We start from the raw sequence: 22,664 nt of genomic DNA on the forward strand, positions 1-22,664 counted from the left end.
GGACACGGGACTGACGGACAGAGCAGCACGGAGGCCTTCTTCGTGGGATTCGTGACGACACCGAGCATGGGACTGGAAGTCCCCTCGACCAGACTACACCTGGGAAAGTGCCAGCTTCTCCTGAACTCCCTGCCTCCCCGGAGGCCCCACCAGACGTGCCCAACGTGGCCGGCGGTGCCCACACCGAGGAGCAGCGGCCCAGCGTGTCAGGGCCCAGAGCCACGCACGGCTGCCTCCTCCCTCAGGACGCTGTTCTGCTTTTGGACACTCTCGTCGTCTCCAGTGTGTTAGAGGCGGGGACAGCAGCTCTGACCGGGGACATTTGTCCAGGGCAATGGCTTATTCCTGACTGTAGGACACAGAGACCTGGTCCTCTGCACAGGTCAGTGCTTGGGGTCCCCAAGGTGTCCCTGCTGACACCTTACTGGATAGGGCAGCAGAGGACATCGGGACAAACAGCGCAGACAGAAAGGGTCCAGAGCACGGGAGCCCTGGGGGCCTCGATGACCCGCCCCCGGGATGAAGGAAGAAAGGCGCCAGCCCAGGTGGACGGCCTGGGGCCAAGGGGGCAAGAAGGGGGGGAGGCCCTGGGCACAGAGGCGCAGAGCAGAAAGGCGGAGCCCAGCGCGCCTCCCGCCCCGGGCCGGGTCGGAGCCCTGGTGGCATGTGGGTGGGCAGGGCCACCAGGAGCGCAGGACAAGCCAGTGCCTCTGTCGGGTGAGTCCCCCACTGTAACACTGTCCCCAACCGGGTCCCCTCAGGCCCAGCTCTGACAGCAGAGGAGGCAGCCAGGGTGCTGGCCTGCGGGATGCTTTTCTTGACTCCGTGCCCATCCCGACCGAGTTACGGCAAACGCCAGACAGACTTTACAAGTACCACAGGCATGTCTGCTTTTCCAAGCCTCAGCGAGGAATTTTATTTTTCCGTGAAGAGCGAAGCAGACTGAGTAAAAATACAACAAAGCACATTCTCGCGGTTCGTGTGTGGGACGGTTCTGCCCTTGCTCAGCTCGCCGGGTCTGGGGCACTCGGTGGGCCACTGGTTCCCTGGACGCAGGTCGCGTGTTTCTGTTTTGCTGAACACGGGGCGACACAAACCCACACGGAACACAAACCCACACGGAAACACATCCCTGAGCCTGCCTAGCTCTCCCCCACTGCTCCGAACGTGGGGACTGAACAAAAACCGGGAGTGACCGTTTTCCACCCCTGCTACCCCATGCGTGCCACCTGGCCTGGGCATTCTGGGCACGTGGTGGGCGAGACACACACGGGCTGGGGGACATGCCCTCTGGCAGCCTGGGCAGCGGGGCCAGCGGTATCCCCCGTGGCTGTGGTTCATCTACTCGATTTTTATTATAAAATAACCCCACCCAGATTACAAAGCATAAATTCTGTGTCTGCACCGGGCAATGTGTCTTTTCATTGACTTACAGAGTGTCCCTCCTGTCTGCAGTTAACTCTCCCAAAGGTAGGGTCCCCGCTGGCACCCGGGGTGGCCACCAACTCCGTGGGCCCTCACCCTGGGGCTCTGGGGTGATGGGGCTGCTTGTTGAACTAAGACGGTGTCGCGAGAATGGAGACAGGGTGCGTGGGCTCCGGGCACCGTTGCCTCGTGGGGAAGCAAACCCCCTGGAGCCAGTAGCAAGAGGACAAGCAGACATTCTTGGTCCAGGTTCCAGCAACGCAGAGAGGAAGCCCGTGTCTCCTCGTGTTGACATGAAACACGTGAGAAGGCCAAGTGTCTGGAAAGAAAGGCACCAAGATGCCGCTGATTTTACTGCAGGCGGTTGTTTCTAACCTTCCTTTCTTTAAATCTGCATTTTTCAAATTTCCTATAAGGAAATCCCTTTATTTTTTAAAGAGATTTGGAGTGTGTAGCATTGCTTACTGTGGGTATGAGGGGAGGCTGACACAAACTCTCACTGCAAAAGAGCATTCGTACAGTTTAGTTCAACATTTTGAGTGCAAAAGAAACAAAATGTTTAAAATACTGTTCCTTAGCAAATTGTAATCCATGGATTATTTTTAAAGTTGATTAATTGATTGATTTTAGAGAGGGGGAAGGGAGGCACGAAGAGAAGGAGTGGAACATCCATCAGTTGTCTCAAGCAGGAGCCCCCACTGGGGACCGAACCTGCAACCCAGAACGTGCCCCATGAGGCGTCAAACTGGCGACCTTCCAGTTTGTAGAGGGTCGCCCAGCCTGCTGGGCCACACTGACTGGGGCCGATCTGGTGCTTCTTCGACCTGCACAGACGCCGGTCTCTCTGTAGCTCAGGCCATTTACAGACTCTCCTCCTTGTGTGGGCGCCAGCACCCCCAGGAAAGCAGCGAGATGACGACCGAGGGAGCCGGGCCCCTGAGCGCCCGCCGGGCCCTGCGGTGAGTGCCCCACGGCTCACGGGAAGGTCCTCCCAAGCAGGCGAGCCCTTTGCGTTGTGTGGGTGAGAGGCTGCATCTAGTCACCTGATCAGAGTCAGGGCTGCCCTCAGGGCCCCAGGCTCCGCCACTCTTGCCCCAGCCGCCACTCTGGGCTGCCCCCGCAGAACGGCTTTCTGCCCCAGGAATGAAATAGCTAACAAGTCATGGCAGGGCTCTGAATGGGCAAGAAGTGTGTGAACTGAAATGAAACCATGAGACCACCTCCCTGCCGAGCAAGCGGATGCAGCGCACGAAGGCGTGAAAACCCCTCATGCCGCGCTGGTCGGCCCCCGGAGGCCGGCCGGTCCACCCGGGGAATGCAGGCGGGACAGACACACAGCGGCCCGGCCTCAGCTCAGCCGGCACCGCAGGGGGTTCCTGCCTCAAGGGACGCCCTGCACCCTTTGTCAGAATGGGTCCGGGCCGAGCAATACACAGACACACTGGCATGCAGTGAATTTTGAGTCGGTTTCCTCACATTTACCTTTCTTTGAGAATCTGTCATGTATCGTACACTACTTTATTAAGGAAAGGAACAACGTTTAAAATAACCGGAGGGCTTAGGTAGAGTGTTTTAGAACAAAAGCAGAATGGAAGGTTTCATTTCATGACCTGCGTGGTGCCGGGCTGGACACTCTGTGTGCGTGGAGGGGGAATATTTGGGACACATCAGCCGGATGCCGGGTTATTATTTCCTGTATAGAATTAAGTGGATGACCCATTTCAACTCATCTCCCCTCTGTGGTTTATACTAGGGTGTGTTTATCCAGCTGTGTTTCATAACTACGTAATCTTCAAATACCACCATAAATGCATCTAGCAACCAAAATTAAAGCCTGCATTCTTTCTCTCCTGTAACCACGTCTAAGGCTACCGTTCCAGCTGTGGCGGAAGCCCTTCGCCGGCTGTCTGGGGGTGGGGGTGATGACCTGATGGTGCTCCGTGGGGGTCTCGGGGCCGCCCACACCCCCCTGGGTTGAGACCACGAGCTCCAGGAGGACAGCTCAGGGCCACCCTCCCAGGTGTCTCTCTCCACAACGTCTTCCTCTGACCCCACAGCTGCTGCACAAGCCAGCACCTCGTGACGGATCTGTAGGGGCACTCCTCTGGGTGGGCTTGGGGTGACGCGCCCCCCGGTTGGATCCGATTCCGCACAGACTCTCCGAGCACCCACACGGGCCAGTGACGGCGCCACAGGCTGAGGCTCTCAGTTAGGTGTCCCAGTCTCTGTCCTCTAGACAGGCAGGGACGGCGTGTGACCGCAGCCTGGGAGCAGGTCCGAGTGGGGGGCTGACTTTTCACAAGGGCGACGGGGTTGTGGGGGAGGACCAGGGTGACCGTGCGGTGGGTGTGAACCAGACCACAGGGCAGCGGGCAGGCAGGGCCGGGAGGTGTCTCTGCTCCTCCAGTTTCTCCGGAACATCGGAGGAGGGTGGCCGGCCAGGCCGGGCCCGGTGCTGGGCGCTCCTCACTGCGCTGCGGACGGGTGTGTGCCTTGGAGGACGCAGACCGGGTCCTGCCAGCAGCGCCTGGAGGCCGCTCACCACCCGGCGGCAGGCCAGTTTGGGGATGGGCACTGGACACGTCGGGGACAAGTGGCAGTGGAGGGAGGCTCTCGGGAGGGCCACTCACAGTTTCCAAGGCAACCAGGCAGGAAGGGGGAGCGGTTCTCAGGAAGAGCAGTGTCCAGAGTGTGACCGTGTTTCCTCCACAGGGTTCAACCCGCTGCTCCAGGCGAGTTCATGTGCCAACCTGGGAGCAGGTCCCGGGCCGTCAGTCTGTCCGGTAGGCGGGGAGGGTCAGGACGAAGAGCTGGGTTGGCATCAGAGCAGAGATGCGTCGGGGATGACACATCCCAGACAGGAGCCTCGGCCCTGCAGGAGCCGGGCCGGCGGGCATGGGGGTCTGGGCGTCCTGCGGGCGGCAGGACAGCCTGCCCACTCCAGTCCGTCCTGTGACTGGCCCTCTGCCACCTGGACACAGTCCCACCTCCCGGGTTCCACAGGCATGTCCTCGCCTCTGCTGGTGGGCTCCACGGGGGATGGGGCTAAAGGGACCCTCCAGGCGGCAGCAGGTGATTGGGACGATTTGTTCAAAGCTCACATGGGTGGCCTCCCCCCAGTCACAGATTTGAATGTTAGGGACACCACCCAGGGGGCAAAGCTCCCCCTCTCTTTGGCTGAGGACGGTGGCCCAGCGCTCCCAGTAAGGGGTCCTACTCAGCCTGGGGGTCCCGACACATTCTGCGTGATTCTGCGTTCACACTCGGTGTGACAGGAAAAGGCCATTGAAAATCACGTGTAGTTTGGGGTGTCACGCAGCTGCTGCAGGGTCTCGGTTCACAGCTTAGACGCACGTGCCTGTCCCCCCTCCCTGCCCCACATCCCCAGCCACTTAATCCAGGTGCTGGGCCAGCGTTCGGGACCCCCATGGCCACAGGTCGAGCTGACGCCCCAGAGAAAAAGACTCTCCAGGGTGGAGGGCATCTCAACAGACAGGCCTGACACTGATAACGGGGCAGGACACCCCCACACGTAGTGGGGACCCCAAAGGGAAAGAGAAAGAGAAAGGGACAGAGAAGTGTTTGAGGAAATAATGACTGGTCATGTCCCTGAACCACTGTCAGACTCCACGGCACAGATCGGAATGGAGCTCAGAACACACGAGGCAAGACGAACACCAACCCCCCCCACTGGAAATGAAAGAAAAACCACGCCGAGGTCCACCAACTTGTGTTTCCTTCTGGTGACATGTTTACGTGACTTAATTGTGCAGCAAAGTCTGAGACCATCTGTACTATGATTGTCTCTCGTGCAGCTTTAGTTTTCGTCCAAAGGGCGGTGAGTTTTTCCAAGAACACACCAATCTTTGTTCTCTTTAATGGTAACCTTAGTAAAGTAATGCCTAGCAGTTATTTCTCTCTGTTTGGGGACTGATTCATCTGCCTGATGTTTGACCTTATGTTCCGCTGCTTGAGTTCGATAGTTTCGAAATACATTACGATTCAGAAATTGGATAAAACCAAAGCAGCTGTTACGACTCCTTCTGACATCTTTTCATTGTCATCAAATAGTGATTTGGGGGCAAACAGCTTCACCACTTTAGACTCCAGTTTTTTATTTATGTACTAGTACTAATACAGGTTTCTCTAATAAGTTTTTTCTCAAATTTGATTCTCTCCTGTTTTTTATTTTATTTTTTTAAAGACTTTATTTATTTATTTATCTTTAGAGGGGAAGGAGAGAGGGAGGGAAACATCAATGTATGGTTGCATTTTGTGTGTCCCCTGCTGGGAGTTGGCTTGTAGGGAACTGACCTGCAACCCAGGCATGTGCCCTGACAGGGAATTGAACCGTGATCCTCTGGTTCATAGGCCGGTGCTCAATCCACTGAGCTACACCAGCCAGGCTTAGGTCTTTTAGATTTTATTTATTCATTTTTAGAGAGAGGGAAAGAGAAGGAGAGAAACATCAATGTGTGGTTGCTTCTCGTGAGTCCCCTGCTGGGAACTGGCCTTCAACCCAGGCATGTGCCCTGACTGGGAATCGAACCTCGATCATGTGGTTCTCAGGCCCACGCTTAATCCACTGAGCTACACCAGCCAGGGCCTGATTCTCTCCTGTTTTTTAGTTTATTAAGTTTCTACCATGGGAAACTTATTACATTTTTTGTCCAAACTGACATGGAGACAACACACCCCACCGTGGGGACTCTCTGGCTTAGCGGCCCAGGACTCGGGCCACCGGCCCCCGGGCAGCTCAGCCATGCATGGCCGGCCCCGCCTTGAATAGGACGAGGAACGCACGGATGACGGGGAAAACCTGACGCAACCTCTCTCCAGCTGCACACTCTGCCTGTCGGTGCTGTATTTAAGAAGTGAATTCGGAAGTGGTCTTGAAGTGCTCTATTTTCTTCTACAATGCCACTCAGCACGTACGCTCGTTCCCGTGGAAATGCATGTGCCACCCAGTCCCTCTGGGCTCCAGGGCTGGTGGTGGGTTTGGAAGGAACTGGGGTCCCCTCCCCCCCAAGCGCGGGCTCCTTCCCCTGGGGCAGGTGTCTCACCGCGGACTTTGGGACATGAGCCGCCTGTGCCGGGAGATGTGGGCTTCAGACACGAGTTTCTCGAGATCTTTACACTGGGGACCAACGTCCTCGGCGTTTTGACGGGCGTTGGTCAGGATTCCGTCCGTCACACAGCTCATTCACCCTCAGGCGCCAGACCTGGGTGCGGACGGACGGTGGCCAGGGGAGAAAGCTGGTGTTCGCAACCGTGCATGTCCCACTAAGTCCACTGGGGAACCAACCAGAGAATGACGTATTTTTCATGGAATTTCAGCCCTGGGGGTGCAGGTAGACAAAGTGTGGTGACCCGAGAGTTTGTGACCTTGCGCAACGTGAAAAGGGAGTCTCCCTAGGGCCCAGGCAGGTCGCCCTGCACAGTCAGCCTCTGGGACAGCCCCTCCCACATGGTGGTCGCCCCAGTTCTCAGCGACTCTGGAAGTTAACCCCATGACGTCCAGCCTGCCCGGCTCACACACACAGAGTGGGGTGCGAGTGCATGTGACCTGCGGGACCCAGAACCCACTGTTCGGGGCGGAACCTGCTCGGTGGGATGTGAAGGCTGTGAACCAGCAGCGTCCGTGTCACCATCGCGGTGCCACCTCCTCTTCCTTCGTGTTTCTCTACAGACGGCACCTGCCTCCCCTGGCACCTGATGAAGCAGCCAGAGAGGCAGCTGGGGCTCTTCCCAGCCCTCCCCTCCCCCCTCCCCTGCCCTGCCCTCCCCCCTGCCCTGCCCTCCCCCCACCCTCCCCTCCCCTGCCCTGCCCTCCCCTCCCCCCTCCCCTGCCCTGCCCTCCCCCCACCCTCCCCTCCCCACTGCCCTCCCCTCCCCCTCCCCCGCCCTGCCCTCCCCTCCCCCCTCCCCTGCCCTGCCCTCCCCTCAGTCCCCAGGTTCCCGGGTTGTGTCCACGGCCTCACCCCTTTGGCTGTTATGGCAACTGCATGCCAATTACTCCCAGGTGCTTCCAACACCCATTGGCAGCTGTTCCCAGGGGACTCAGACACATCAAAAGAGATGCAAATGAAATAATGTCTTTTTTCTTCAGCGGAGTGCTGTGTTTTAATCCCTTGTTTCTGAATTTTGTATCGTGTGCCAAACAGTGTGAAACCGTTTGCTCACAGACACTGCTTAGATGCACTGTGTGTCTTTTATTCTTAGCAATTTTCTGATTCAAAGTCTTACTTACCACATGGATCTCAATCTTTGGTCACTTTAGTCAGTTTTTTAGGTTTCACTTCCAGTGCAGTTTCAGGTTTATAGCAAAACTGAGAGGCCAGACCCAGATTTCCTACGTGCCCCCCGCCTGCCCCCACCCTCAGCCTCCCAGTTACCGATATCCCACCTCAGAGGACCGCGGCCACCACCTCCCATGGTCCGGCGTTCCCACCGGGCTCGCTCAGCCCTGTGCGCAGGCTCCGGGAATGTGGACAGACCCACGAGGACGCCCGTCCACGGCCCGTGTCACACAGCACGTCCCCGGCCCCGACATCCTCTGTGCTTGGGTGCACCCCGCCCCGACTCCTGGCAGCCGCTGCCCCAGCGTCTCCGGAGCTCTGTCCTCGCCAAACCGTCCCCTCTTTGGACTCGCGTGGCCTGCAGTGTGTTCAGACTGGCTTCTCTCACTCGGGAACACACAGGTAGGCCCCTCCCTGTCTTTGCGTGGCTTGCTAGCTCATCTCTCGTTAGTGCTGAGCGGTACTGCCGTGTCCGAGGGACTGCAGTTTATTCCCCCATCCCCTGCTGCGGGACATCTGGATGCAGCCCCCTGGGCTGGGATATGTGGTTATTTTTATTCTCGTGGGATTCCGTCTTGTCCAGGTTTGGGTCTGTGCTCCTGAGAGAGGCGGGCCCTGCTCTTCCCTGTACTGTCTGCAGCTCCGAGCTCGGGGGGCCCCAGCCCTGTGACCTAGGAGGTGTTGCCCCCACGTCCACCAGTGAGGGGAGCGGTAGAATCTTGGCACGCTGTCAAACTTTAATGCCCGGTGACTGTGCTGCTTTTTAAAAAGCTAGTAAGCTGGAACTGTTTGCTCAGCAGCTGGGGGACCGTTACGTGATTTGACTTGTTAAAGCCGTCACACAGGGCCTTTCTCAGGCGTCACGTGGAATGAAACCGGCCAATAAAGAAGAAAGGAAGAGCAAACCCTCACATTTTAGTGTGAATCTAACCTAAGACTGAATGGGCTCTGGTAGGAAAGTCTCTCTGACCTTGTAACCCTCTGTCGTTGAACGAGAGAGACGTCGCCGTGCATGGTGAGAACCGCGCCCTGCCCAGCAGCACCCAAGTGCCCGTCCTGACCACTGAGGCCTGAGCAGCCCCTTATTGTCTCAGATGAAAACTACCGTCTTTAATTTTTCATTTATCTGATGAGTCTGTGGATTTGAATGTTGACTTCAGAGAATACATTCGATGGTGGTTTTGGAGAAGAAACCTCATAAATTTCAGGATAGAATTTTCATCTCTTTCTCTACCTCTTCTTTCTTGGCTGAATTCACAAGCTTAGAAAACAGTACTCATATTCCTGCGGTCGCCCTTAATGCAGGATTTTTCGTGAGACTCAGCTCCCACCCGCTGTCCGCACGCCTGCAAATGTGTTTCCACTTGACTCTGCCGAGCAGCCTGCGTGTGCCGCCCGGTGCCGCCTCGCATTCTCCCCGAGCCGCGGTTCCTTATTGAAACAGGGAAGCGATGATTCAGCTGAAGGCTGGCGGGCATGAAACACATCCACTGAAAACAGATATTTCGGGGAACAGAAGGACCTGAACTCACACTCTTCTGACAACATCTATAAAATTTTAAGGCTCTATCACTTTTATAACTAACATATTTTACTCTGTAATATCTTCCAGATTTTTTTATATTGAACATTTACTCATAGTTACTCCATGTCAAGTTCTGCTTCCAAAGCTTCCTGTCAGGTTCGCAATTCCTTTTTAGACCGCCTCAGTTGTAAAAACAAACTTTTATTTGACTTGGTTCGGTCAGTGACATGGTTTCTGAGACGGTAAGACTGCACATCAGCTGTCCTGCATTTTGGTATTTTCAGTAACAGGAGCTGTTTGTCAGTCGGGAAGTCCCCGGATAGTCACGTTTCCGATGCTGCGTATCCCGGGGAAATGGATGCCTGCGCCACCTCTGGGGCATATAACGGGAGAAACAGCTCCTATTTAACGCACGTTCACCGCCGTTTCCCTCATCCAAAGGCTGGGTTTCCTGCTCGGGCCCCTACAAAACCATTCACGACTCCTTCTCAAATACTTGCAGGTTGCCGCACGGCATGCCAGGAGGGGTGGCCGGTGGGGAGGAGAGCGACTCCGGTGCCCCGTTGGCGCGGGCGCGACAGGCGGGATGCTGTCAGGACTGCGGGCGCCTGTTTGTTTTTAAGGAAAGATAATTGATGCTCACCCAGTGATATCTGAGAATACGCCGTGTGCCTCACTCTCTCTCTGTCCTACCTTCCCAAAATGTCATTTCTTGCAGTATTTGATTTTTAAATTTTTTCTATTTTAAGGTTTTAAATTCAGTTTTTAGAGAGGGGAAGGGAGGGAGAGAGGAAGGGAAACATCCATTGGTTGCCTCTTGTGCACCCACCCCTTCACCCCCCCCCCCCCCCNCCCCACCCCTCCCCCCCCCCCCCCCCCCCGCATTGGGGACCTGGCTTGCAACCCAGGCATGTGCCCTGGGTGGAGAATCGAACCGGCGACCTTTCGTTTTGCAGGCCCGTGCTCAACCCACGGAGCCACACCAGCCAGGGCCCAGCACTGGACTTTTTAAAGCTGAATAGATTTCAATGGCATCGAATAGATGCTCACGCTTCCTGAAGCCAGACAACCTTTGGTGCTGAGGCCAGACAACGTCTCCACTTCTCAGGCTGTCGGGGGCTCAGAAGCCTGTGATTGGTCCCTGCTGTTCGCCATGTCAGTGCGGGTGGGCGTGTGTGAACCAACCCACGAATCAGCGAAATGCTTTTCCTGAACGCTGTTCACAGGGAATCTGCTGCCCACAGAACGGTCTGCATGTTGCAACTGTGGAGGGACCGTGGGGTCGACCGGGGGCATCAGATGTGGTCCGGTAAGCGCAGGGCTTGGGGCCGCTCTGCGTGGCCAAGAACAAGTCACCCGACTCTTCGTACGGCATTTCTCACTTATAAAATGGGAATAGCGGCTGCACCTGCACTACAAGGTCGTTAAGAGACTTAATCTATCCCATATCTGGGGAAAGGGAGGTGCTTATAAACTTGAAAGCACTAGATAATCTACGAGGGTTTTATTGATTCAAAAATAAAACAAAACAAAAAACCTCAAGACATCTCCCCTACTTCGGTAAGTTAAAAAAAAACTCTAGTCCGGATCAGCCCTGGAGGGCGGTTTTCAGAGGTGAGGCCCTGGGCCGCCCCTGAATCTGAGCAGGACACCCCCACTCCGTTTCAGAAAACACTTTCCCGCGGCGTGGAGGGCGGGGCCAGGAGCTGGTGCTCAGACAGAGCTGCCCTGACAGAGCTGCCCTTTCTGCGGGTCACCAAGCCCGGCACTCGCCCCAGGTTGGTGGCAGAAGGTGGGCGGCAGGACAGGAGGGGCGGGGCCGCCTGAATCGCTTTATCGCACATTAAACAGGCAAAGAGCATTAAAATCAATGCACTATAGCCTGTCAGATTCTCGGTTTTTACCGCTTATTTAATGAAGTAACTTTCTTTTTAGGTCAACAGCATCATTTCGTTGGGCACTTGGTTTGTGTGGAAAGATGTTACTCCAGCACTGGGTAGTGGAGGCGACTCGGATATCCTCGTAGTTTCAGGGTCAAGTGCGGGTGGCTTTTAAAATTACTCTGAAGTCCTAGGTGGCTGGACTAAGTACCCACAAGTTCTGGCTGCCTTTGGGAAAACCAGCAAACCCTGGAGGGGAGGGAAACGCCACCGTGTCTCAGCTCTCTGGGACAGTAGCCAGGACCCTCGGAGGACGAGGAAGCAGGGCGGAGAGGACGCTTTCAGGAAGAGACCGGGCTGTGTGAGCGTCCTCGACTCCTGGTGTTACGGGCCAGCCACCCCACACTGCAAATGCGGGGCCCCTCTTCGTGAGCCCCAGGTTCCCTTCTCCAGAGCTATTTAGAGCAGATGCCTCCTGGGTGACTGCCTTTAGGAAGGACCGTGCTTACTATTCTTTTGTGAGCACTATTGCTTGTCTTCGCCAGCTGAGTTTGTCCTTCAGCTGTGTTTGCTCTGGGCCGTCCAGCAGGCAGAGGAAAAACCTCTTCATCAGCCTCAGGCCCCGCTGGCCAGCAGGGGAGGACAGCTGTCCGCACGAGAGCCAAGGGCCTGGCTCCAGATTTCCATCCAAGTGGCTCCCCCGGTGTCTTTAACAGTCTCCAACAGGACGTCCTGTGTGCTTGCCGCATGACAAGAGCCGAGGTGACAGTCACCGCGTCCCGTGGAAAGGGACACGTGGAGAATGCTGGTCATCCCCAGAAAGCTGTTTTGAGAGTGCACAGGCGCGGAGCCTATGTCCCTGAGATACGCGAATCCCACTCAGCTTTCCCCAAGGAAGACAGGTTGCTTGTCACCAAGGGACTGGGCAGTCACACCAGCAGCAGAGGCTTTGAAAACTCCGAAAGAGGCTGGATACTGAATGTGAGTCATGCTGCAGTCATGGGAGGCGGCCGAGGAGCAGGGCCCTGAATCAGCGTCCCCAAGGCCATGACGCAATCCCCCGAAGCAGGTGTGGACAGGCCGTTGCCCAGGCCCTGACACGCAGATGCTGGTTTCCACGGGATTCCGGGAATCTAGAGTCCTATGGGTCGGGGCTTGAGCTTCCTGGGCCAGACAGGGCACAGGCCCAGTTTCCATTTTAATCACGAACCCCTGGGAGCATCTCCACTACTGTTTCCATTGTGCTTCAAAACCCAGTTGCAGCCACGTCAGAACCCATGGCCCTCCGACCCCCGCAGCCGGCCCTGGGCCTTGACCCGAGTTCTGACAGCTCTGCGGGTCAGAACGGCACTGTCTGCTCCATTAACTGACATGGAAGAGGGGCATTAGCAGGCGTGGCTGCTCTCTAGGCCCCAAGTCCACGGCGACAGGAACCAGTTTAAGACCCAGGAGCTCGGCGCCAGCTTGCTTCCGGTTGAGCGTCAGGAGCCACGGTGTCAGAGGCTCTCCCTGGCCGACCGTGTGCCCAGCCTCACACAAAACAGCCGGCGTAGTCGAGCAAGTGGCTTAAAACCAAAACCACTTCTCTGATGACCAGAAACAGCAGCGTACACACTGGAAGGGCCCCGCTGTTCCTTCTGATCACCATCCTCCCTGCTCCCTGCAGGTGGCCCCCCCACCTGACCCCGGGCCACAGCACAGTGTCCTCTGTTCCCACACTTGGTTTCTGCGGTGTCACACGGCCCTGGCCAAGCAGTGTGGTGTTTGCAGTGCCCTTCGCTAGTACATGGATGACACTTTCTGCCTGGAGTTAACCACTGGAAAAGAGGCCACAGTCTCACCATCTCAGGGGGGCTGTCATCCAGGCCATGAGGACAGCACAGCTGCCCTGACACCCATGTGTGTCCCCTCTGTTTATGCTCACGCACGGTCCACGCAGGGAACACCATACACCCTTGGTGACTCCCGAACAGTTGGCACACTTGCCAGGAGCCTTGGCTGCTGCCCCTGCAAACGCACTGCTCTTGGCGCCAGGACCCGGCTTCCCTGAGACGCTCCCGGGGACCCACCGATGACCATCCTTGGCCTCGGACTCCAGGCACATGGCCAAGACCTCTGCAGATGGCCCAGCCCCTCCCGGTGTGCCAGAAGCCAGACCAAGTCACAGGAAAGACACAGCTGGTGGCCAAGGCACCACTGGCAGTGAGGAGAACACGACGACCTTCCAGGGTGCGGCAGGCGTACGACATCCTCACCTGGACGCTGGTTACATGGAGCCGCAGGAGGAAATTCAGGCAGCTCCCCACATGGCCCAGCGCTCGCTGTACCTGTGGGCCAAGCCTTAAACGTTGAAGAAGAATGGGCAGGAACCCCACGTGGGTGGGTCCCTTGTGTTCAGGAATTCAGAACCGTTCCTTTGAACAAGTTTAGCAGCCCCTGTCAAGGTGTCACTGCCCCTGGAGTCACAGGTGAACAGCCCGGGTCAGAGGGGTAGGTGAGTGTCGGGATCCATCTGCGCAGAGGGTCAGGAGAGCATCTTCACCAGAGAGACGCAGTGTGAGTGGAGGGGCGCATCGGGGCCCGTCGAAACCGCGTGCAGAGCGTGGCTCCAGTCTGTCCACCCAGCCCTGGCAGTTTGGGGCGCCTGCCCATAGAGGGACACGCACAAACCCCACCCCTTCATGAGTTTTTAACTGAAAAGTGTACGCTTGACAAGTGACGAAAACCCAGAATTTTCAGAGGGGAAACTGAAACTTCTCATGAAATCACATCCCAAGTAGAGTTTGTGGGTGGGAATGTGTGTCCAAGGCTAGACCTCGGGGCCCTGCGTTCCCACAGCAGCCGCGCCCGCTGAGCCTGGGTGGCCGGGGGAGTCAGGCGGCCTCCGGCCCAGACGCCACATCTCAGGATGATTCGGCCCTGGGGCCGCAGCTGGCCCAATGCAGCAGCAGCGAGGGACGGGGTCAGGCCGAGTTCTCCACGCCCCTCCTCGGAATTCGACCATTTCCACAGGCCTGGAGACCTGTGGCCATGGAAGGATCTGGGAGCCGGCCAAGGGCTCCCAGCTGCCTCTCTTCCCGAATTCCTCACCTCACCCCCAGGTCACTGCTATGAACTCAGAAAATATGCAGCCTGGCCCCCACCAAAGAGCCCCCCTGCGGCCACGGGAGACGTGGACGGTCATGTGAGCAGGGCACAGAGCTGCGCTCTGCAGTCAGACGCCCACAGCCCCCTGCCCCTGGCTCTGTCTCTGGGTCTCCCAAGGGCTAGGCAGGGATAAGCACCTCGGCCTCCCAGATGTCCCAAAGGCACCAGACTTTGCTGCATTTCTGAGAAGTGAGCACTTAGGTAGGAGATAAAGAAAAATGTATTTTCAAAGGCAAGATAAGGGAAGTTTTAAAAATCTGCAGGGTGACGTAGACAGGCCTGAGGCCCAGCTGTGGAGTGTGGCTTTGATGACCAGGTCCTCTCGGCCCGTGTGGGCCTGTCCCCCTGCCATACGACACGTGGCCCTGCCCACGGACTGGTCAAACCGCCCCTGCTCCCAAGGAGCACTTGCCTGGCACCCAGTCCAGTCAAACCCCTCTCTGGAAGCAGGGCCCAGAAGGCCCACTGCGAGGATTTGCCCACTGGGAGCAAGGCCAGCCCCTCCAGTGTCCCCGGCTGCTTCTTCCCCTTCCTGGGTCCCTGGAGACCGCCACCCAGCAACGGTTTCAGTGCCTCGTTCTTCTTCTGGGGCAGTTGGGCTTGGCCGATTTGGGAAGAGTGGACAAATCCATTGGGCAACTTGAGGGTCGGCCCGGGCGACCGGACACTAGGAAAGCTCAGATGCAGGGGCCAGGGCCCTGCCCTCAGCTCCGAGGTCTAACCCGCGGGCCAGGAAGGGGTGTTGGGGTGACTGAGGCCTCCGTCGAGCCTCAGGGCACTGGCAGTCGCAGGGTCCGAGGGGGCAGGGAGTGTGCTGTCAATGGCTCTCTGCCGTCGATGCGGCCGCAACAGAGCCAGTCGCTGAAGTGCACCCTGAGCCTCCCCTGAAGTGGTGCCCACAGCCTGGATCCGGTCAGACGGCAACGCGGCACGAACACACGGGGAAACGGCTGAGGCGGGAGGCGGGCGTGAGCACTCGGGGCACCGCGCATCTCAGCAGACACCCCGCGCTCCAGAGCTGCGGCCACGTGGCCTCTCCTGGCCCAGGGGGACGGTCCAGCCACGTGTCCAGCCGGAACACAGGTCCCGCCCGCCCACCCACGGGAAATGTGTGCTGGTGCAGACTCCGCCGGCCCCGGGCACGGAGCCACGCTGCCTGACCACGTAGTAGCACAGGGGATCGGGCAGAAGCTACATCGGAAGAAAGAGAAAACCTGATATTTTCTGGCGGAGCAGCTGGTCCCTGCCCCACCAGCCAAGCGCTGGGTTAGACCACCGAGGGGGCGGGGCCAGACACGGGGGCGGGGCCAGGCGCCGGGGTGGGGCCAGACACGGGGGCGGGGCCAGGCGCCGGGGGCGGGGCCGGACGGGGGTGGGGCGGAGGGCGTTTGCTTGCGGAGGGGCCCTGAGCCTGTGGTGCTGGAGCTAGGGGGTCTGCGGGGTGGGGATGGGAGGGGTCCCCGAGACGCGCCCAGGGAGGCGCTGGAAGGGGGATGGGAAGTCGCATGCAGCTTAGGCAGTTTCTCCTGGGCCTGCATCTGAAATTTCCTTCTGTGTGCGCCATAATTTGAGATACATAAAAAATTCCGCATGGTTTAACACTGCAAGTACATAGAACACCATTTCTTTAACAAGAGCCCATCAAGGCTGTGGCATGGTCAGAATTCAACCAACATCCCAATGGTCGAAGGACCGTCTTCCTGTTTAAAAAGCTCAGCAGCACAGAATCTGTGCTTCCTGGCAACTTGACCGACGCACCAGCACCAGCGCCGTCTAGTCTGTAGACCCTCCGGCCCCGTTTCAGGAAGGACCATCAAGCGGAGCAGCCAACAGCCGCCTCCCACCCCGGGGCTCCCGGGAGCCGCAGCTCTTGGCTCCCGTCATGCTCTGCCCTGGTGGGGGGGGCTCCCTGCACCAAGACATGAGGGGCGGGGCTTCGCTTGTCATCCATCCCCTTGTGGGCCCTGGGGCTGGGCGTCTCAGCTCCTTGTCTCTCGAAGACCTGCGGCTGCTCCCGCCTTTTCCCTTTTTATGCTTCCAGGGTAAGAACTAGTCAGCTCTTCCAAAGCTGCAAGGTCCTAGGTCCTGGGCTTTATTATTATTATTTTTTTTAGGTTTTTCTTTTTTCATCTATGTTTATTTTTTATTTATTTTTATTTTTAAATCACTTTTTATTAATGCTCAAATACAGTTGTCTCTATTCTCCCATCGCCACTGTTTATCCCGTTGAGTCCTCAAGCACTGGCCACCGCCCTGTTTCTTCCCTGGGGTCCTGCAGGGCCCCATGTGAGGGCCAGCAGGAACCCACCATCGCGTTCCAGCCTCCTGCAGCAACAGGGTGACAGGTGCATCACTTCCTTTCCACTTCCTTTCCACTTCCCCTCCGTGAGTGCTACCAAACACCTCGCCGTAGAGACACAGTGATCCCCCATATCTGCCATCAGAGGTGCGGTGGCCCCTAGTCACCTGCCATCAGGGTGGCAGCCTGGTCAGCAGGGCAGCCACCGCTCCGAACGCTGTCATTAATGTGTGGAGGGATGTGGCTCAGATGGGGCCACGTCCACAGCTCACTTCTCAGACCAGAAGGGACATGGTCATTTGGCCTGGTGCAGCCACCAGGCCAAATGCGTGGCTGCGTGCCCCACGGGTTTGCCCCACGGGCTGCGTGCCCCACTGCGTGGCCTCAGTGCCCCTGGGCTGCGAAGTCAGGCACTGAGTCTGGGAGACGGGCGTCCAGGGGTTTTAAAGGGGGGAACCCGTGTCTGTGCTGCTTCCTGAACACCTGCCCCACCCGACTCGGAAATGTAGCCGGTGGCTCTCCCCTCAGCTCACCTCGGGAAGGCCGGGGCCTGTGCAAATGATGGCGTCTGTAACCACCAGAACTAGTTAGTAGCGGAAAGAGCAAAACCATTTTACCCTGAATGACTTATTTCTGAGCCACTCTGCTCTTGGCTTGAGACAGGCGTGTGGTCTACTCCCACTGCAGTCCATGGGCAGTGTCAACGTCCAACGCGCTTTCTCAAGTGGGATGTGACCGATGAGCACCCCATAGGCACCAACACCACTCTCGCTCCTGTGCTCCGTGTCCTCTGCCCATCGCCCATGTCCTCATCCGGGACCTCGAGTCCAGAGTCCACTCACTGCCTTCTGCCCCGCTGCGCTCGGCGTCACCTGTGCTGATGGGCGAGAGAACAACGCGTGTGCTGGGCTCCCCACCCGTATGGACACGTCTCCTTGGCACATCCCTGTGTCCAGGGGCTCCCGGGGACTCAGAGCCACCGACGCGTACACGAGTGCCTTTCCACATTCGAAGACATCTCTGTACCGCATACAAGGCCAAGGCCACGGCCCGTCTGGGAAGGTGCTGATGCTGGGGAACTGACAGCCGCACCTGTGGGACCGCCCTGCAGACAAGGCCAGAATGCAACCCGTTCCGAGCTCACCACGTTCAGGAGCTTGCGGACGTGTTAACAGCACAACAGCCACACTGACATCAAGATGTCCCCAGAAACGCCTGTTGTGTCGGGGGCATCGTCGGCCCGTGCGGCCTCCTAGAGTGCGGGCCAACGCTCATGCTGACTTTTATCTCATTCACGGTGATGGGAGGTGCCTGTCTTGAAACATCAAGAATTAGAAAGAGGAAACCCACTGTTTGTTGGCATCGTGGAAGTTTGCTTACGTGAAAAAAAAGGAAGTCACTTTGGACACACCGGTGAGGTCTAGAGCTCAGAGACACCGTGAAGGCAGAAATGGGGCTGCCGCTTGGGGCCGGGAGTGATTCATGAGACTCTGCACACAACAGCATATGGGCACCGGGAGCCCCGGCAAACGGCGTACAGCTGAGCGCCTGCTGAGCGCCCCTCGGGCAGGCGGGACACGAGGCAGCGCCCAGCTGCCTCCAATTACCACTCGGCAGACGGGGCACGGCACAGCCGCCAAACCGACTTTGTTCCTGAGTTCAGGTTCCTCCCAAGCCCCTTTCCATCTACTCCCCCCCCCGCCCCCCGCCCAAATACCTTGGAAAAAGTAGCATTCCGTTAAGTCTGAAAACAAACAGAGGGAAGGAGCGTTCTGGGAAATGGGCGGCAGACGGAATGTGAGAGCTCCTTCATGTGGTCCCCAGCGAGTATGGAGCAAGAAGCTCCCACTGGGATGCTCGGATGCCGGGTCATCCCAAACCGGCATTTTTGGTGGGATTGCTACATAAACCTGTATGTTGACTGTGCTCTTTCCGAAGCCCCGGGGACAGGGCTGTGTTTCCACATAAAAGTGAGACCAGGAAGAGAAAGTTTGTTGAATCTCCTGCAGATTCCAGGTCCCCAGAGCATCTGTTCCAAATTCACACAGAGAGGGAGGTGGGCGATGCTTCTGAAAGCGGCTGTGACTTACTTTTGTTTGTAGGGTGTCACCCCAAACAGTGAGCAGCTGTCCTGTGACATTTACTTCAGCCTCTAGCACTACGGTGCGAGACAAACTGAGATAGCCAATGAGGGAAGAAATAGGTATACTTTCAGCACTGAAATAATTTCTTAGACTAAATTTAAGTTCCACGGCAAGAATAGACTCTGGAAATTGCTTATTTAAGGGGTGGAACTGCTAAGAGTCATCATACCACAATTGGTCTTCCTTATCAACTTGATTATGATTTAAGTCAGAACAACCTTTGGGGGCTGGGGAGGCCGCAGACCCTGCAGCAGCGACCGGGCACAGACATGTCCTCTCCCCAGACCACGGTGGCGAGGTATCGGCCACGAGGGCCCAAGACACACGCTGAGCAGGAGGGAAGGGCTAGGAACAAAAGGATGAGAACTTGGTGGGGTATTAGGTAAAAATGTATACTCAAGAATAATTTCTAACATAAATATCAGAACAACACATTGCTTTTCTACCAAATTAAACAAAGAAGTATATTCAAGACTATGCAGCCAATACTTCAAGAACTTATAAAAGTTTTCAGAACATTCAGATGACTTTTTTTCCCCCAAATCAATGGAAAATTTCACTGTCACTTGGGACCGAAACTCATAGGCAGTTGCAGGTATTGGAGGTAAGTGGGGTCGGAGTCCTGGAGGAGTCTGGGAAAAGCAGCGCAGGCCCGGTGGACACAGTCCACCCCTCTGCAGGTGTAGTCCGGAGGTTGCCGGGACACCTGGAGGGCAGGGGCTCCTTGACCCCCCTGACCCGTTAGGGCGACATCCGCTGTCACTGAGCTCAAAGGCATTTCTCTCAGCCTCCACGTGCTGGGACGGCTGTGGCTGGGAAGCGGCAGAAGGGACGCCCCCATCTCGCACCCCAGCCCCCCCCCATGCCCCTGGGTCACCGCGGCCCCTCGGTCATGCCGGCGCCTGCTCTCTGCATTGAAGTGTCTTCACCTCCACCTGCGTCAGTCAAGTCCCTCTGCACCTGGGAGGGTTTTCTTCACAAAGCTGTTGGGCGACTGGGTCAGGACTCCAGACGGGGAGTGGATGCGTGTCCCCAACTTCCAGCGTGGAGCTTGGCTGCATTTTCCTGGAGACTTGGTTTCAGATTTTGCCCCAGATGAACCCCAGAGCCCTGAAGTCAGTGGCCTCGGGGACAGTTCTGTGCTTGTCCCCAGACCAGCTCCTGACATCTTACCTCTGTTCCACCTGGACACCGGCCACCGCAGCTTCCTCACCCCTGGAAACTGGAATCACAGCTTCACACTGCGGAGTCATTCCAGCGCCAAATGCCAAGGGGCCTGCCGCCGGCCGACAGGAAGGGAAAGGTCAGCCAGTCACTGGCAGCTGTCCTTCCGTGTCGCAAAGCAGGGCCTCACGGAGTGAGCTCCCTGTCTTTCCTCGCTGTGTGCACTCATGTGCATGTGCGCGTGAGTGTGTGGAGGTGTCTTGCACGTGTGACTGTGTGTGTGTGCCCGCACAGGTGTGAGTGCTTGCCTTGGCATTGGAAGAGCAGGTCTCAGAGCCTCAACGAACCCTCTGCGACCCCCGTTCTAAAAACCGGCGACTTGGCGTGTGTGTGTGGGTCCAGGCCCCCTGGCTGGGCGTTAGGACAGACGACCCCACAGACCCCCGGGGGCCTCGAGCCCACCGGCGTTCTGTGTCACCCACTTCACAGATCTGTACCTGGTTCCACAGGGACAAATTCAAACCGAAGTGCGTCAGATGCTCAGAACTCGCCCTGCCAGTGTTGGGACGACACCCAATCTCGACTCGTCCTCAGAGACTCCCCTGCGGTGACTGCAGACGGGAAGCTGTGGCCCGGCCTCTGGCCTAGGCTGGTTCTCAGGGCCCACGAAGCAGCCCGTCACCAAAGAGTGGGAGCAGCCTGCAGCAGTCAGTGCCTGGTCCACGCGGCGCCCCCAGTGAGGCAGGAGCTGGGTATAATTTGCTTTCACGCCGATCCCCAGCTCCGCGGCGCTGGACTCCATCCTGAGCGTGAACGGAAGCGCAGGCCCCAGCTCTAGGAGCAAACGGGGTAGCTGAGCTGGGACCCTGGTGGGGGGACCGCGGCTGGGGGCCGAGCAGCACTTCCTGGGGACAGAATGGTGGGCAGTGGGCGGCTCAGGCCACCGTGTGGATGGTTCAGAACACCCACGTGACATTGGAGTTGGATTCATCCCGACCTTGAACGTTCCACTCCAGTTTTGTTCTGGCCGCAGTGCCCCACTGCTGAAGCCACACACTGGGTCCCAGGTCACACTGACATGGGGTCCACCCTCTGGGGCTGTTCTTCCACACGACATGAGCCGCCCTTGGCAATGGGAGAACCAGGAGCACTGGGAGCCGGCAGGGAGACCTGCGGTGTGCGAGGCGCCAGGGCGGTTCTGGTGTGTCTCAGTTTGGACACGCTGCTGACTTCAGCGCCGCCTTGGGATGATTGTAAAACAAGCTGGCAGGCTGTTCCGAGGCTTCCTCTGCTCCACGCGGGGTGAAGGCGATGACTTCCGTGTCACAGTGTCACCCACTGAGGAAGAGGGGGCTGCGCAAGTTGCCTCACTGGACATGTGACCCGCCAGGAGGCCCTGACACCTCGTTTATTTTCAAAAGCTCGACCCGACTCAGAAGTGGGGACGCGGTCAGCTGTGCTGCCCCTGGGGAACCGGCCTCCTTCTCTCCTGCTGTGCGCTGTGGGGAGACAACAGGAATGATAAAAAAACCTTTTTTATTTTTTCTGTTTATTAGTGGGGCCCAAAATGTGTGGGGGTGATACTCGATTACATTTCCATAGGAATTTCTTCAATTCAGACTTTCCACAAAGAGTGCGTGTTGAATTTATTTTCCACGATGCCGAAGCTGTGTAGTATAGATTAATTTCACAATCTCTGGCGATAGTTTAAATAGTTTACATTTCATTTAATTCACTCTTTGAAAAAGTAGGACCCACAGGGCTGACCAAGCACACTGCAGTCGGTGAAATGTACTTTCCAGGGCGAATGTACCGCAGGCTGCCTGCCAGGTGGCCGGGGCCAGCCGGGGTCATGTGTTCGCTCTAAGGCCATTTAGTCTCGGAGATAACAGGGAAGTGAAGCCAGAATCTGCATCACCTCCCTACACACCACATCAGAGCACCCCGAAGCCTGGGCCTTCTCACAACCTCGGTGTGTGAACTCGGGGCCGCAGCCCAGGAGGTGGAGCCCTCCATTCAGATCTGCCAGGGGGGTTCTCCACGCGTCTCTGCGTGTTGTCGTCCAGTTTGCTCTCCTTCTGGCCAGCCGGGCCGTGTGATGGGGGGGGGGGGGACGCCCGTGGCTGCGGGGCTGTGAGTGGGGGCCGCTGCCCTCACTCTCGGAGAGAGAGTTTCACAGTGGGGATGGGCATCATGGCTACTGACGGCTGACGTTCTCCAATGCGGATTCTCTAAACCAGACCATAGATGTTTTATCTGCAGGCAAAAATGAACTTGTTACCCAGTCCAGGCTCCATGTTGTGTTAGGTGTAAAAGCTGAGAGTCATCACCACCTGTTCAGAAGTAGGCATGTTAGTAGGAGACAGAAAGTAACTCTCATGAAGACAGCTCACGTGAAGGGCAGGTTGTCAGGAAGACGCCACCCCCTCTGTGCCTTCGCTTCCACGCCATCCTCTGCAGCCTGAGCTGGGCCCTGGGGGGCGCACTTGCTGGGGGCCAGGCTCCACCCCCCTTCAGTGCAGGGACCACATGCCCTTCCTTCTCGGTCACTGCCATGCCCACCCCTGGGTTTTCCTCTTCGTTATGGGCACACCTCACAGGCTATGTGTGGTTGTATTGCTTTTCTCCCCACTAGAAAGCAGACTGTGGTAACAGGAGTTTGCCTGTTTTATTTATGGCTACAGCCCATTTCTGAGAACAAATACACATGAACTGAAACACTGAAGTTCTCCGTGGTTCCCCACAAACACAGGTGGCAAACACAAGGCCCGTGGGCCAAAC

Source organism: Sturnira hondurensis, unplaced genomic scaffold, assembly GCF_014824575.4.
Source record: "Sturnira hondurensis isolate 20B ecotype Veracruz unplaced genomic scaffold, ASM1482457v3 Scaffold0000167, whole genome shotgun sequence".
Taxonomy (NCBI): Eukaryota; Metazoa; Chordata; class Mammalia; order Chiroptera; family Phyllostomidae; genus Sturnira; species Sturnira hondurensis.